The sequence below is a fragment of the Onychomys torridus genome, chromosome 4, assembly GCF_903995425.1.
Source record: "Onychomys torridus chromosome 4, mOncTor1.1, whole genome shotgun sequence".
NCBI classification, from domain to species: Eukaryota; Metazoa; Chordata; class Mammalia; order Rodentia; family Cricetidae; genus Onychomys; species Onychomys torridus.
The window spans coordinates 69850222-69865934 of record NC_050446.1 but is presented as its reverse complement, the minus strand read 5'-3'; positions in this window follow the sequence as shown (position 1 = coordinate 69865934).

Genomic DNA, 15713 nt, shown 5'->3' with positions numbered 1-15713 from the left:
AGGATAGAAACACAGTGGTGGCTGTGAGGCCAGCAGATCCAGGTAAGGAGGGTCCTGGCTCATCAAGAGGCCCTTCTCCTTCATCACCTCTCCATCACTGAGCCATCTCTTTGTGGGAATGCCTTCTGTTCCTCAAACACTCTGAGCTGTTCCCCACTCTGGGCCTGTGGGCTCCTCTGTCTCTGCCTAGGGCTCTGTCCTGCTGGCCCTCCTCTGGGTAATGGCTCATCCCTAATACTCCCTAAGTACCACCTCCTGTAGCTGGAGAGTTTCTCTCGGGTCCCACCAAGCCCCCGCAGTCCCATAGCCCACTTATAAAATAAACACAGAGACACTTACATTATTTAAACTGTTTGGCCTAATGGCTCAGGCTTCTTGCTATCTTAAATTAACCCATTTTTATTTATCTATATCTTGCCATGTGACTCGTGGCTTACCGGTACTTTACATCCTGTTCCTCATCGTGGCAGCTTGCAGTATCTCTCTGTCTCAGTCTTCCATTTCCCAGAATTCTCCTCCCTCTTTGTCCCGCCTATACTTCCTGTCTGGCTACTAGCCAATCAGCGTTTTATTTATCAATTAATCATCCACAGCAACCTCCCTTGAGGAGCCTGCCCTGACCAGGTTCCTCAGCCCCCTCTTTGATGTTCTATGGTGGAGAGAAAAGCTAGACGTCCAGACTCAGAGGGTGGTAGTGCACTGCAGAGGTGGAGAAGCTGGGCAGGCACTCTCTGGTACCACCTTAGTTGCTGTCTTCTCTGCCCGGCCTGCTCATCACAGGAAAGATGCTGCTTCTTCTGCCGACTACTAGATACCTTGCCATCACCACCTGGTTCAGACTCCTGGCCTCCTCTTCATCCCTGAACTGCTCATTCATTTTCCTGAAAGCAAATAAGCCTCCTTGCAGTGTGCCTCCCCTCTCTTTCAGTGAGCTTTGTTCCATAGCAATGGACTTCCTGTCTCAGCCTTCATGACAGACTGAAGAGGAAGAGGAGAATGAAGGAAAAAGACAGATCACAACAGGAATACAAGTTAGTCAGCCTTGTATGACTACAACAAAATACCTGAGGCCACTCTCTTATAAGGAGAAAAAGTTTTATTTAGCTCATCATTTGAAAGGCTCCAAGTCCAAGACCTGGTCTCAAGTCCAAGGTCTGGCCTCAGTGGCATGTCACAGCAGGAGCATGTGCAGGAGCACAGGGTCACATCATGACCCAGATGAGGAAGAATAAGAATAGTCAGGGCTGTGCCTGACCCTTTATAACAGCACTCTAGAGAGGAATTGAGAAATTCCATGATCCCAGCACTTAGGAGGCTGAGGCAGGAGGATTGACATGAGTTCATTGCCAGCATGGATTACACAGTGAAACCCCATCTCGGAACAAAAAAGGAGTCCCATAAGAACCACCAAGGGAGCCAAAGAGCACCTTCCCACCACAGTGTTTAAGACCTCTGCTATGTGTCCCCACAGATCCTGCCTGTGGACCAAATGACACATACGACCCTACATGGAAACTCAGCAGCCAATGGCAGCAGGGAGTACTGGGCGTGTTTTTAAAGCACCCTTACAATTACTTACCTCTACCTATCAGCTGTACCCACTTGTAAGATGGAAACCTCCTGAAGGAAGAGCTCTGTCTTGCTCACAGGTATCAATACATCCCCATCTCCTAGTGGAGAGGCTGGTTCAAGGTGAGTTTCCTTATATGTAGTGGAACAAACAATTGATCTGTAGCTAAGTGGCTGATGGACTGAAGAAGACAGGACTTGGAAATGGGGAATGAAGGGCCTAGACCAAGGTTGCGGGCTAAGGGGTGTCACAGATGGAATACAAGAGAGAGTATTAAGAATAACTGAGCCGGACGTGGTGGCGCACGCCTTTAAACCCAGCACTCGGGAGGCAGAGGCAGGAAGATCTCTCTACGTTCAAGGCCAGCCTGGTCTACAGAGTGAGTTCCAGAACAGAGAAACCAAAAAAAAAAAAAAAAAAAAAAAAAAAACCGATTTAAAAAAGAAAAAAGAATAACTGAGGTGTATTAGGAAAAAAAGAAAAAGAAAGAAAGCAGACAAATTGGGCTGCATCAGAATTCAAAACTTTTGAGTTTAGGGTACTGTTCAACAGTCATAAGCAGCAGCCCAAATGATGGGAGAAAACACCTGCAAATCACACACCGGCCAAGAGAAGAATTCCCAGGGGCTGAGTCGGTAGAGTGCTCGCTGTGCAAACAAAGGACCTGGGTTCTGTTCCTGGGACCCACCTAAAAGCCAGGCTTGGCAGCATGCCTGTAATCCCAGCACTGGGAATGTGGAAACAGGAGAATCTCTGGGGCTCACAGGGGCTCACTGGCCAGTCATTGTAACATTGAGCTCCAGGCTCAGTGAGAGACCCTGTCTCAAAGAATAAAGCAAAGACTGAGGAAAACACTTGATGTCTACCTCTGGCCTTTGTATGCACAGAGAGAGAGATAGAGAGAGGAAGAAGGAAAGAGACAGAGAAGAGACCAGAATAGATAACAAGCTCCTAAAACTGGGAGTGAACTTGGTACCACATAGACGAACTTTAGGGGCATCACTAGGTGAGCAGGATCCTGCATATCTCCATCTGTAGCATTCCATGGTCTGTACCTGGATCTCCTGTCTTACTCAACCCCCAAACAAGTGTCTACCTATCTTGAATACTCAGTCCCAAAATACCTCCTGTAACCCAGGCTGGCCTTGAACTCAAAGCTGGCCTTGACCTTTGGATGCTGCTGACACTACATCCTGAGCACTGGGATTAGACACATGTATTACATACCCCGTTTGTGTGTCACTGGGGATCAAACCCAGGGCTGTGCACACATTATTCAAGCACTGTATCAACTGAGCTGCATCCCCCCAGCCCTGAGTATCTCTTGAGTGTAATAGGGCACATTCCTGGCCACCACGCCCTCTCTCTTCTCTGCCTTACACATCTTTTAGCCCCTGTGGGTGTTCCTCGGTCAGCCGTTTATAGCTCATCAGCAGCTGGTTACTGAACCACCAAACTCTACAAAGTAGCCTCCCCAGAAGAAAACGATACTTCAGCATTCCCTTCCTTCCCCATATGAATGCTGAGTGAAGACGCTAGAGCTCCTGCAGCAATGCTTCCGCCCACAGTCACATTCATCCAAATACTCCTGAGGGTGACACGTCTGTGCCTTGTTAAGGGGAAGGAGACTGTGGAACAGCTTACACTCATTTGGATCCGGAGCTGGTGACTAAGGAGGGTGATTGCGCTGGGTCTTTCTGGGGGCAGACACGAAATGCGCTTAGACAGAAATGAGCCTGGAATTCTGTTGTCGTTTTAAATGTGTCCCTAAGAACAGCCCAAAGGAGCCCGGGACAGACATAAAGACCATGTCTGCCGCTCCCACAGTGACTGTGGGCAAGGGGTGCACAGGTGCTGAAGAACATCCCCTTTTGCTTCTGCTGGGGTTTTAAGTCTGGGTCCTTCGAGAAATGATGCTAGCACTGATGCGCTCTCTAGAAAAGCGCTGCGGGGTCCATAATTTGCATATCACTTCAGGGGGCTCATGGGTCCAGGTGGAGGACTCCAGACTGCAGTGAGCCCAGTCCTGCGGGAGGCACTACAGAGCAGCAACCGGCCTCTCAGGCTCTCAGTGTCTGCCCACGGAGACAGCGATGGGCACAACCTAGTAGTGTGACCTACAGAGATCCCTAGATAGTCCATGAGTTTCTCATACAGTCTTACTCGCTCTCGGACCAGATGTGCGGACAAGGTCCCTGGGTAGAGGCTGCCCCTGGCCCACAGTTCAGAAGCATAGCCTGCAGTGCGCCTTCCCGAGAGCATTAGGTTCCAGCCAGGTTCTTATTTGGGAGGGAGCAGAAAAGAATCCTGGGGTTCTAATAAGACTCGAGCTAGGTATGATTCTACTTTGACTGCACAAGGGTCAGGTCAAGCTAGCTGGAAAACCAGTCTGGTCTGGTGTGTCCTTTCCTGAGGAGCAGGATAACTCCCAGCAGCTAGCCGCCAAGGGCATGTCCGGATGGGAATGCACTGGTCTTGAGGCCTTGAAGCCACAAGAGGGAGCCATGAGTTCTGAAAGGGGACAGTCTGGCTATGAGCCTGTCTCCCGCCTTCGTCTCCCCCAACACCCACGCAGGCTTCCTAATCGTGATATTGGGTGCTGATTATGGAGGTGGACAAGCCATAGGATGCAAGGTGTGGGTGAGCCAGCAGCTGGGCAGGTGTTCCCCTGACACCTGCCTCCTGGCAAGTACAATGTGCACAAAGCCTGGGACACCTTTGGGACAAGATGCCCACCCCCAACGCCTCTGAGCTTGCAGGCCTTTTTCAAGGAGCACCTCACCCTTCCTTAATCCTTCATTTTCTTGGTGAAATCAACTGCAGTCCAAAAGGGAACCGGCGAATTGCAGTCAGGCAAGGGGAACCTGTAACAACCACCCCTTCTCAGATAGAGGGGTGGTTACCAAGATAGAGGGTGTCCTTCCTAAACACCACTCCTCAGGAGGTTAATAAGCACCAGGGGGACTTTCAGGAAGAACAAGGGTCACTGCAGATGGGTGTCTTGGCAGTTTGTATAATGCCTAGAAACACCTGAGCTGCAGTATTCTGAAGGGAGAAACAAGTGGACCAGACGCTCCTGTGCCCCCAAGATTGGGGTGTCTGCTCTGTACAATGCCAATGTACATCCTGCTATGAGTTCTGCTTTATACCTGAAGAACCTGGATGATGCGGATCAAAATGACACCCCCCGGGGGGGGGGGGGGCTTGCCACTAGATCTGAAGTTGAACTGTATTGTCCAGAAAGAAAGTACTTTTAGAAACCTCTCAGGGTCTCTAAGAGAAGGGTCTGTTAGCTTTCAGGCTCACAGAGAACCTGGCCCTGTCCTGACCTTACTCCAACCTGTGCCCTCAGCATCCACAAACAGCCCAGAGTTCTCAGGGTGACCCCAAAGTTACAGCTGTCATCCAGTCAGCCCCGTGTGTCAACTTCACCATGAACTGATCCTGACCAGCTTTCAGAAGCTGTGAGAGCTGGAGAGGGGGATGGGAATCCGGTCCTATTCAGAGAGCTAGACTGTTTCCTGTCCCTCTCTCTTCATGAGGGACTCTACAGCAACGCCTGCAACAATGATCCTGGAGAATGGGCCAGAAAGGCTCCGATCACCTCCTCTGGAGAGAAGCTCTGCACCCTTCCTTGGCGACACCCTTCTCCCAGCTCCGAGAACAGCCCAGACCCCTCCATTCCCACCTCCTGTTCCTAAGACACCTATTCCCAGACTCAGCCTTGAGGCCCAGGGAGAGGCCACTCTCTGTTGCCAGGGCAACGGCTTCATTGTTCCCGGGCAGTAGTTGAGCTCCAGGCCCCCTCAGTTCCTGGACTGGGCTCTCCCTACCATTCGGAGCCAGTGGAGCTGGCAGGGCCCCCATTCTACTCCTCAGGATGCAGAGAAGGGGGAGACAGACTGGCTGGTCACCATGCCAACACTGCACTGCCCACATTCCTGAGGAAGGGAGCAGCAGGGTGTTCTACAGTAGAGAAAGGCAGTGGTGAGTCCCTTGGGTCACCTGCCCAAAGGCCCCTGCTGCTGCCAGTCCAGCCACCAGCCTGCAGGCTCAGAAAGGGAGAAGGTTTTCCTAGCATGGGTATTTTTGCCCATTTTGCTCCATGTTTGCCATGCTTCAACAAAGCCTGGGGCTTAGGAATTCCCCTGGCCTGAGCCATCAGCCAGCAGGCAGGTCCATCCCTAGCTGAGGCAAAGGAGCCAGACCAAGTCTCCCTAAAGCTGGAGCAGTGTTGCTTTCATCATTCACTCTTCCCTTCCCTGCCTGTTCGCTTACAGCACTCGCCAAGGTGACTCAGGACCATCTTCTTGGTTAATTTATACCTGGGGGGAGACTCTTCAAACTGTGAATGGTCCAAAGTGTCCCTGACACAGAGCTTTCAGAGGAGGAAGGAGCCTGGGTCTGCCTGGCTCCAGCATCCCCACTTCAAAGCTGAGAAGAGAGCATCACATCTGCCCACCCTCTCCAGCATCTTCATTCCCGCTGTGCACAACAAGTAAATTGATTATTGACTAAAAATGAAGCCGGTTCAAGGAAGTTAAGGGCAGGGCGCCTTGCACAGCTGCAGCTGCTCCGGGTTGCAATGAATTCGTAAATAGCCGTGCAGGGCGGCTACCTACTGTGTTGGGGGTAATAATGAGATGACAACTGTTTCCTCATTCATTCTTTCATGCTCACGGATCCTGTGTGCTATGAGGACAGAGCAGACACTGTGGTGAGAAGGACAGGTGTGTAAACTGTCTTTTCCACTCCAACAGGAAACGGAGGGACTTAGAGGCATCCCCACACGTAGCATCTTGATTGAGGTCTGAAGGGTGGGAAGCCACTCAGTCTGAGTTCAATGGAGTTTCCCCTGTGGTAAGCCGTGAGTCACACTCGGACTGGGCTGACAGTGATTCTGACACTCCTCTAGCTCAGTTTCCAGGCAGTCACCACCGTCTTTGTCATATCTGTGTACCACCTACTGTTATTCAAGTAATCATTTTCTTCACACTGACTAAGGTCTAAAAATAGAGGCTGGAGAGCTAGCTCAGCCAGTACAGTGTATGTACAGAGCCTTGGAGCCAACCCCTGCACTGCTTGGTGAACGCGGTGGGGTCATGCCAATCCAGGCGGGTTCTCTCTCTTTGACTGAGAAGGCATGGAGAAGAATTTAAAAAGCAAGCGTTGTCCTTGGCAGGTCATTTAATTCTACTGTGGGGCTGCCATGCCAGAGCCCCCAACTCCATCCTCCTGCCACTCAGTGGCACCCACACTAAAAATGCAGATGCCTCTTGGACCCTCCTTGCATACATTTCTGCACATATAGAAGACCGGCCGCAGCCCTCCTGATGACCCCTCTACACAGTCTTCTGTGTGGTCCTCAATCCCCTCCACTGACTCAGTGTCTCCATTGTGACAATCTGTCGTACACTCCACTCTCACAGTCCTCTCTCCACTCCACCTGTCGCCTCCAGATGAGCTCGATTCCGTCCCTCCTTCCCCGTGCCTTCACTTCATCAGCTGGTCCTCACCCCAGAGGGGAGCCCCGAGGGAGGGCCCAGATTTCCCAGCCTTGCTTGGCACAGCAGGGCCTCAGCCACTGAGTGACTCACTGGCAACCTCCTGGATTCTGTTTTCTGTTGCCTTTTGGGCATTTGCCCTTCTAAGCACGTTGCAAGAGAAAACGCAAGCAAGGGATTATTACATTCGAAGGATGTAAAATCTGAGCCTGCAAATCCTGCCCCTTCGCCACCACACACACACACACACACACACACACACACACACACACACACACACACGTACACACACACCCATGTACACATACACACTGTACACGTGTACATCTGTTACTATTGTCTGACAGTCTACCGCTCCTGTTCTATTGCATTGAAGCATTCTTCCAGCCAAAATAAAAGACCATTTTAGAAATCAGTTTGGCTAGTATGCATTTTTTTACTTCATTTATATGAAATAGCCAAGGCAGAAGAACCTGGAAACATAGAGATGGGAAATAGACCAGTGGGCTCTCCGATGCGAGGTGATGGGGATTTGAGGTGATGACTGGAGGAGACAGAGGGGTTGAGCTGTCAATGGAACCCATGTGCTAGGCAAGGGCTCTTCCACCAAGCTGGGACCCCCACCCTCACCATTTGTTTTGTTTTGAGCTGGTGACAATGTCCTGTAGTTATTTGTAGTGGTGACTGTACCATTGTGGGAATGAATATAGTCAAAAACATTTTGAGTTGTAAGATTTAAATGGCTGAACTGTATGTAAATGTGGATTGGTACCTTGAAGGTGTTACCAACAGATAAGAGGAGGGCAGGAGGGGAGGGCAGGACCCTTCATCAGCTTCTATCACTGCCCTTCCTGTGTCTTCATTACAATTGTCAAACCTGCCCAGTCTGTCATCCACCCTACCAGGCTCTCTTCAGTCCCTTCTGTCCACTGCTCACTTCGGTGATAATCAGAAGTAGCACTTGCCCAGCACTGATTCCGAGTTGGCCAAGAGTTCTTGTTTAATTCCTTGGTCAGGCTGGTTATGCACAAAGCTCACCGATGCGGGTCACCCATTTACCCCATACAGAATGTCAAGGGATTAGCAGCATCTCTTGGTTTGCTCTGCTACTCCCAGACCCTTCTGCCAGCAGATCCTCCTTATAAAACTGGGCCGGCCGGCCCCACCAAGCACCCTTCAGTCATCAACACTGTCTGCCAGCCTGCAGGCTCCCGTCCAACCTAACCTTCCCCAGACTGTGCCCACCTGACCCATGAACAAGAGCCGTGGTCATGAGGAACGATCAGACTGTGGTGCTGACTCCGGTGGTGTGATAACGAACTCAGAGCCTTCAGTTCAGGGCTCAAGATACAGTCAGGGAAGCAGGGATGTCCTAGGGCTGCCCTAAGTGTCCTGGGTTGCCCTAAGTGTCCTGGGTTGCCTTAAACCAGCACCATCACCTTCGGAGTTAGTGAGTGAATGGAGCCCAAGTTCAGATACAGATTTTTATCCACAGGTTCTTGACTTGCAATGTTGGTTGAACTCACCAGATTCCAAAGGCGAAAGTCGGGTCAATGGTTAGTTAAGACCACCGACCCCCCCCCCCAAATCAGAGTGACAGTATCCAGGGGCCTTGGGTAAGTCTCATCATCTGAAACCCACACAACTCCATCACGCTTCTCCCACAGGCGGAGACCACCTCTCCAATCCTACCAAGGGCAGCTAGTCCTGCTTGCTGAGAGACTCTGTGGCTGTTCTCTGCCCTCAACACATGCCTCAGCCTCCAGATCCACCATTAAAGACAATCTGTGTGTTCAGGGAGCCAGCTGGAAAGTTTGTAACTTGTATGCCAGTGAGATGGAAATGGAGAAGAGAAAGGAAGGAAGGAAAGTGGGGAGTGAGACAGAGGAATGAAAGGGGAGGGAAGGAAAGGGCAGAAGGCAGATTTGCACGTGCACCTGGCATGTGTGTGTGTGTGGCGGTGCGTGTGTGGGAAGATGTGTGAGTATGTGTTTTGTAGGTGTGAGAGGAGGCCAGAGGTGGGTGTCAGCTGTCTTCCTTGGTCACTCTCCATGTCATTTTGACACAGGGGTTTCTCAACAATCCTGGAGCTCACCCCACAGTTCTTCCTGTCTCCACATCCCAGTGTCGGAATCCCACGTCTTCAATGACTCATTTTATGTGTGAAAATGTTCGAGTTGTATGTATGTATATTCACCATGGACATGCCTGCTGCCTGTGGAGGTCAGATCCCCTAGAACCGGAGTTACAGATGGCTGTGAGACACCATGTATGGGCTGGGACCTAAACCAGGTCCTCTGCAAGAGAAATAAGTGCTCTTAAGTGCTTCACACTCTCTCCAGCATTTGTCTTGGCATGTGAGTTCTGGGGCAGAACTAAGTTCCTCAGAGTACCTAGGGTGAACGCTTTACTGACTGAGCTGTCTCCCCAGCCCTGTTCCTGTGTGACGAGATCCCAGCATCAGTTATGCTGTAAAACCACAAATAAAGCGCTGGCTATATAAGAAATACAAGTACGGTAAACACAGACGGCAACAGAGCCAGACTGACTGCCAGCTAAAGGGATCTGTAGTCGCCCACCCATTGTGGATAGCAAGGACTAAAATATACGGACATTGCATCAAGATCCTCTGTGAATAGTTAAGAAAGGGAGAAGGGGGGGGAGGAAGAGAGGAGGGAGGGATGGGGGAGGGAGGAAGGGAGGGAGGGAAGTGGGGAGGGGGAGGAAGGGAGGGAGGAAGGGAGGGAGGAAGGGAGGGAAGGAGGGAGCTTAAGATCTAGAGAACTGACATATTGTTTGAGGATATCAGAGGGGCACACATCTTCACTAAATTCCCAACCACATCAGGTTAGGAGAAAAACGGTGTACTATGTAGCATATGACACTGTAAGTTGCTGCTGTAACACTTCTTCCCCAATCCCCCAAGGGAGTTGTGGTCATTTAGTGGGGTGACTGTACGCTGACAAGAGAGAAACACCAGCGTTTTCAGGGCTCATCACAGCTCTCAGTAAATGAGAATCCCTGGTCATGGGTTGAGTAAGGAATTAAGATCCTGGAAATTAATGGAGTTTAGGCCAAACGAGGGCGGGACAAACAGACTGGTTTCTGCCCTGTGATTGCTCCTCCAGGCCCTGAATGTAGAGCTGAAACACACGCACAGATGTAGGCTGACTTGACCTGTGGAATATGGAAAGTCAAGACAGGAAGGACCAAGAGAAAGTGCCTGATGACGTCAGTCCCCAACAAAGAAGTCATTCAAAATCAGTGCTATGCTTTGGGGCCAATCACAGAGATTCGTGCCACCACAGAAGACTGGCAGGGGTGGTATGCTGGAATCAACTGACATGGACTCCTGGGACTAGTTCTCATGAGGTGTGTCTGTCTGTCTGTCTATGTGTGTTCTGTGTGTCTGTCTGTCTGTCTATGTGTGTTCTGTGTGTCTGTCTGTCTGTCTATGTGTGTTCTGTGTGTCTGTCTGTCTGTCTATGTGTGTTCTGTGTGTGTGTCTGTCTGTCTGTGTATGTGTGCTCTGTGTGTGTCTGTCTGTCTGTCTGTGTATGTGTGTGGTGTGTGTCTGTCTGTCTGTGTATGTGTGTTCTGTGTGTGTGTGTGTGTGTGTGTGTGTGTGTATGGTGTGTATCTGTCTGTGTATGTGTGTTCTGTGTGTCTGTCTGTGTATGTGTGTTCTCTGTGTGTGTGTGTTCACATGTATGTGAGCCAGTTCATGTGTATGAAGGCCAGCGGTACACAGCACGTCTTACATCTAGAGCCAGGATCTCTTAGTGAATCTGGAGCTTACTGATTCAGGGAGTCTACCCAGTCATCTTTCCCTGGGGATCTGCCGTCTACACCTCTGGAGCACAGGACTTACAAGCAGGTAGTCACACCGACCTAGCCTTTACATGGATGTCGAGCTTCCAAATTCATCTCCTCCTGTTTGCAAGGCAACTGCTTCACCAGCACCTTCACTTCATCTCCCGTCACGAGGTCTTTCCCATAACCTCATAATAACCTGTGTCTTTGGATGTTTGCAATCTGACATGGCTCTGGTACTTAAGCAAGGAAGTAGGAAACACGTAAATCAGCGTCTCTCTCAAGAAACACGTAAATCAGCGTGTCTCTCTCTCTCTCTCTCTCTCTAGCTCTTGCTCTCCTTTTCTGAGAGCCAGCTTACCCACAAGCTCCTGATGACTCCTGTCACATTCTCACTTCCTGTACATTTGTGCATGCCTATCCTGCACTTGGAGAGAAATAGCAGTGTGTAAGGGTAATCAGATTGTAAGTTTAATTATAGCTAAGGTTCCAGATGTGCTCTATTTATTGAACCCTACCAACACAGCCTCTGGCACCTACTATGGTTAGATGAATGGATGCCAGCATGGATGGATCACTGGAGGGGGTTGTTTGCACAGAGGGAGCACGTCAGGAGTGCATTGCTATTGTTACTGTTTTTATTGGAATTTAAATATGGGACTGAAGATGAACATTACTATAGTGTTGAACAACCAGGCTCCACTGCATTACAGTTTGGAGAATGACTTGGGTTCTTCTTACAAACAACTCTCGGTGAGACTTGAATTTGAAAACTTGGTTCTGTATCCAAAAGCTGCAATCACAGCTTCCTGACTCCTGTGTCACAGCTGAGGGAGGGTCCCCTAGATTCAGCTCTTGTCTCTACGGGTTCCAAGCTCCCCATTTCTCAATCGTGCTTGAGGCCGTGAGCAACTCTTTGAAGAAATCAGTGATGAGATCCCCCTGGATTCCTTCCAGGGCCTTTCCAGCCCTTCCAGTGATCTTGTGAGCATCCAGTGCCCTGAATATTTCCTGCATCAACTGGCCCTCCTAGATTTGTGTTACCTGCAACCAAACTCTAATACATACCTCTTCCTCACCCAAACTCTAATACATACCTCTTCCTCACCCAAACTCTAATACATACCTCTTCCTCACCCAAACTCTAATACATACCTCTTCCTCACCCAAACTCTAATACATACCTCTTCCTCACCCAAACTCTAATACATACCTCTTCCTCAACCAAACTCTAATACATACCTCTTCCTCACCCAAACTCTAATACATACCTCTTCCTCAACCAAACTCTAATACATACCTCTTCCTCACCCAAACTCTAATACATACCTCTTCCTCAACCAAACTCTAATACATACCTCTTCCTCACCCAAACTCTAATACATACCTCTTCCTCAACCAAACTCTAATACATACCTCTTCCTCACCCAAACTCTAATACATACCTCTTCCTCACCCAAACTCTAATACATACCTCTTCCTCAACCAAACTCTAATACATACCTCTTCCTCACCCAAACTCTAATACATACCTCTTCCTCAACCAAACTCTAATACATACCTCTTCCTCACCCAAACTCTAATACATACCTCTTCCTCACCCAAACTCTAATACATACCTCTTCCTCAAGCTTTTCTTTCACCTCTGCTGTTAGATCACCTCTCCTTTTAATCCCCAAAGAAGAGCATTACATTTGGGGGGCAGGATGTGTGTCACATTGTGTGGGGCCTTCTCAACCCCCCGCCTCTCTGAGGTCTCTGGGGTCTAGCATCTCCATCATCAATTTCATTGTATCCTTCCTCTGAGTTGAACCATCTTAGCTCTGGAGCCCACCCTTTTCCAGACGCACACAGCTTCCTCCCCGCTGCCTCCTGAGTGATGCTGCTCTCTTGCTTTTGTTTATCCATTAGAGAAACACCACCAAGATTTCCTCATTAAAACAACAACTTCAAGTTCTTCGCATCCTTCTGGTTAGGGACACTACCAAGCTGTCAGAAGGAATCATCCACCCTTCCACCCTTTCCACTGATTCCTCTCTCCATGCAATTTACCATTTTTACCTTCATTCCATTGATGTGGGCCCGACTCACATAACCCATGTCCACCTTATGAACACTGTGAGGGGAACCTTTCCTGACCTCATCTCTCTGAGGCAACAGACAGTACTAACTATCTCCCCCATTGCCACCATGACAGCACATTCCCATGTCTTTCCACAGGAACTTCTGCTTGGTCTTTATCTCCTTTGGAGGCTTCATGTTCTTCTCGGAATGTCTGTTTACTCAAGGCTCTCTCCTCTCCCTGAGCCCTCCTTTCCCCCCTACTTTAATGGCTCACCCTAGATAATCTTATCCAAGTCCTTTGCTTCAACTCCTGGCAACCACCAGGTATCTGCCTACAACCCAGACCCTCCCCCAACTTCCACACTGAGTCTATCAATTCCCACTCTTTCAGTAACTTTCTGCTTACGTCCAAAAATTTTGGGCATCTATTCCCACTGGAACCTCTCACAAGCATCTCATTCTCAATATGTCCAGCACAGAACTGATCTCCCAAAATGCATGCTTCCTTTTAAGTCCTTGTCCTATGTGGTGATATTTTATGTGTATGTTAATAAATAAGTTTGCCTGGAGATCAGAGGAAATAGCAAGCTGTTTTAAGTATACACAAGAGTCAGGCAGTGGGAGCACACATCCTTAATCCAATCACTTGGCAGGCGGGGTCTCTGTGTGTTCAAGGACACACTAGGGGACAGAGCCAAGCATGGTGACACACGCCTTTAATCCCAGTACCAACCATAGAGACCTGGAGGTCTGTACAGACAGGCAGTAACAAGGAAGTAACATAGCTGGGCTAAGAGCCAATGAGAGGGCAGGACAGCAAGGCAATAAAGGTGCAGGTAGACAGGAAGTAGCTCATTTTGGGGAGCTGCAGAGCTGGTGGGGTAAGGTTGGTGGCTCTCACTATTTCCCTGTTCTCTAAGGTTTTCACCACTATATTTGGCTCCGTGTTTTTTGTTTAATAAGACCGTTTAGAAATTCATCTACAGTCCTGTGAATGACACTGTTGTTCACACAGACACTCCAGGAACCATCTTAACTCCTTCTTCCTTATCACTCACACTAGACTGTCATGCAGGTTTCAGTTCTACCACAAATCCTCTCTTCTTCCTCGTTTCTGTCCTGGTGGAGGACCTCAGAGGACTCTCTCCTTCCCCACTCTTCCCACTCCTCTCTTCTCCTCTGCCCTCCCCTCTCATCTCCCACCCCAGCATTTGTCCATTCCCAAGTCTCCCCAACTCCTTTCTCAACTCTGTCAGTCCATTCTCCGGGAAGAACGCAAACCCATCACACCACTCTCTTCCTAGACCCCCAAGATGACGAGGTTTCCAGGACGAAGTCCATATTCCTAGACAGAAAGCCCTTTGCTGTCTGGCTTCTCTAGTCCCAGCTCCTCCACTGACTACAGACTGCTCTGCTGCTGTAAACCCATGAGAACACAAGTCAGTCCACAGGCTCTCCTCTGTGTGGCAGACTCTTCCTTCAGCTCTTCACCTTGGGCCATTTCTTCACCATTCTTGAGAATCATCCCTGTGGTGATATCGTGTTCCCCAAAATGTTGTGCACCCTAATAAACTTATCTGGGGTCAGAGAACGGAACAGCCACTAGATACAGAAGCCAGAAAATGGTGGTACACATATGTACCTTTAATCCTAGCATTCCAGAGGCACAGATCCATCTAGATGATCTCTGTGAGTTCAAAGCCACACTGGAAACAGCCAGGCATGGTGACACACACCTTTAATCCCAGGAAGTGATGGCAGAAAGCAGAAAGGCATATAAGGCATGAAAACCAGGAACTAGAGCTGGTTAAGCTTTTAGATTTTTGAGCAGCTCAGTTCAGCTGAGAGGCATCCAGTCTGAGGAAACAGGATCAGCTGAGGAACTGGCGAGGTGAGGTGGCTGTGGCTTGTTCTGTTTCTCTGATCTTCCAGCATTCACCCCAATAACTGGACTTAGGTTTGATTTTATTAATAAGACCCGTTAAGGTTCATGCTACACATCCCCCTCACTTCCTCTCGGAAGGATACCCTCAAGCAGAGAAGGCCACCTTTCCTTTGTGCCCTACTGTTCCTTCTGTACCCAGCACTTGGCTCAGGTTTATACTGAACTCTCATACACTAATGAGTTTAGAAATAGACACCTCTACTGCTGCATTCGTTTACCTGAATTCCATGAGTGTTTTTTTTTTTTTTTCCACCTGTCTGTGTTCTGCTGAGAGACTAAACATTCCTCAAGAGTCCAAGCCACACTTGGTGGTATGCTTCAGACTAACGACTCTTTATATGGACTATGTCGGCCCTGGACATTTTGCTACCATATGACCACAGACTTCCTTTTTCAAATTCTTTATATGGATGTGTATGTGGAACGTGTGTGTGTGTGTGTGTGTGTGTGTGTGTGTGTGTGTGTGTGTGGTGTGTGTGTGTGTGGTGTGTGTGTGTGGTGTGTGTGTGGTGTGTGTGTGTGTGTGGTGTGTGTGTGTGTGGTGTATGTGTGTGGTGTGTGTGGTGTGTGTGTGTGTGTGTGTGTGTGTGTGTGTGTCACAGTTCACATGTGGAAATCAAGGAACAACTTCAAGTGTTGTCACCTTCCACCATGTTTGAGAAAAGATCTTTTTTTTGGGTTTTGCCACTGTGTGCACCAGGCTAGCTGGGTGGAGAGTTTCTGGGAAATTCTCGTCTTTGTCTCCCACCTCTCCACAGAAAGCTGGGATTACAGGCACATGCTACTGCTCAGAGCTTCACAGGCTTCTGGCAATTCA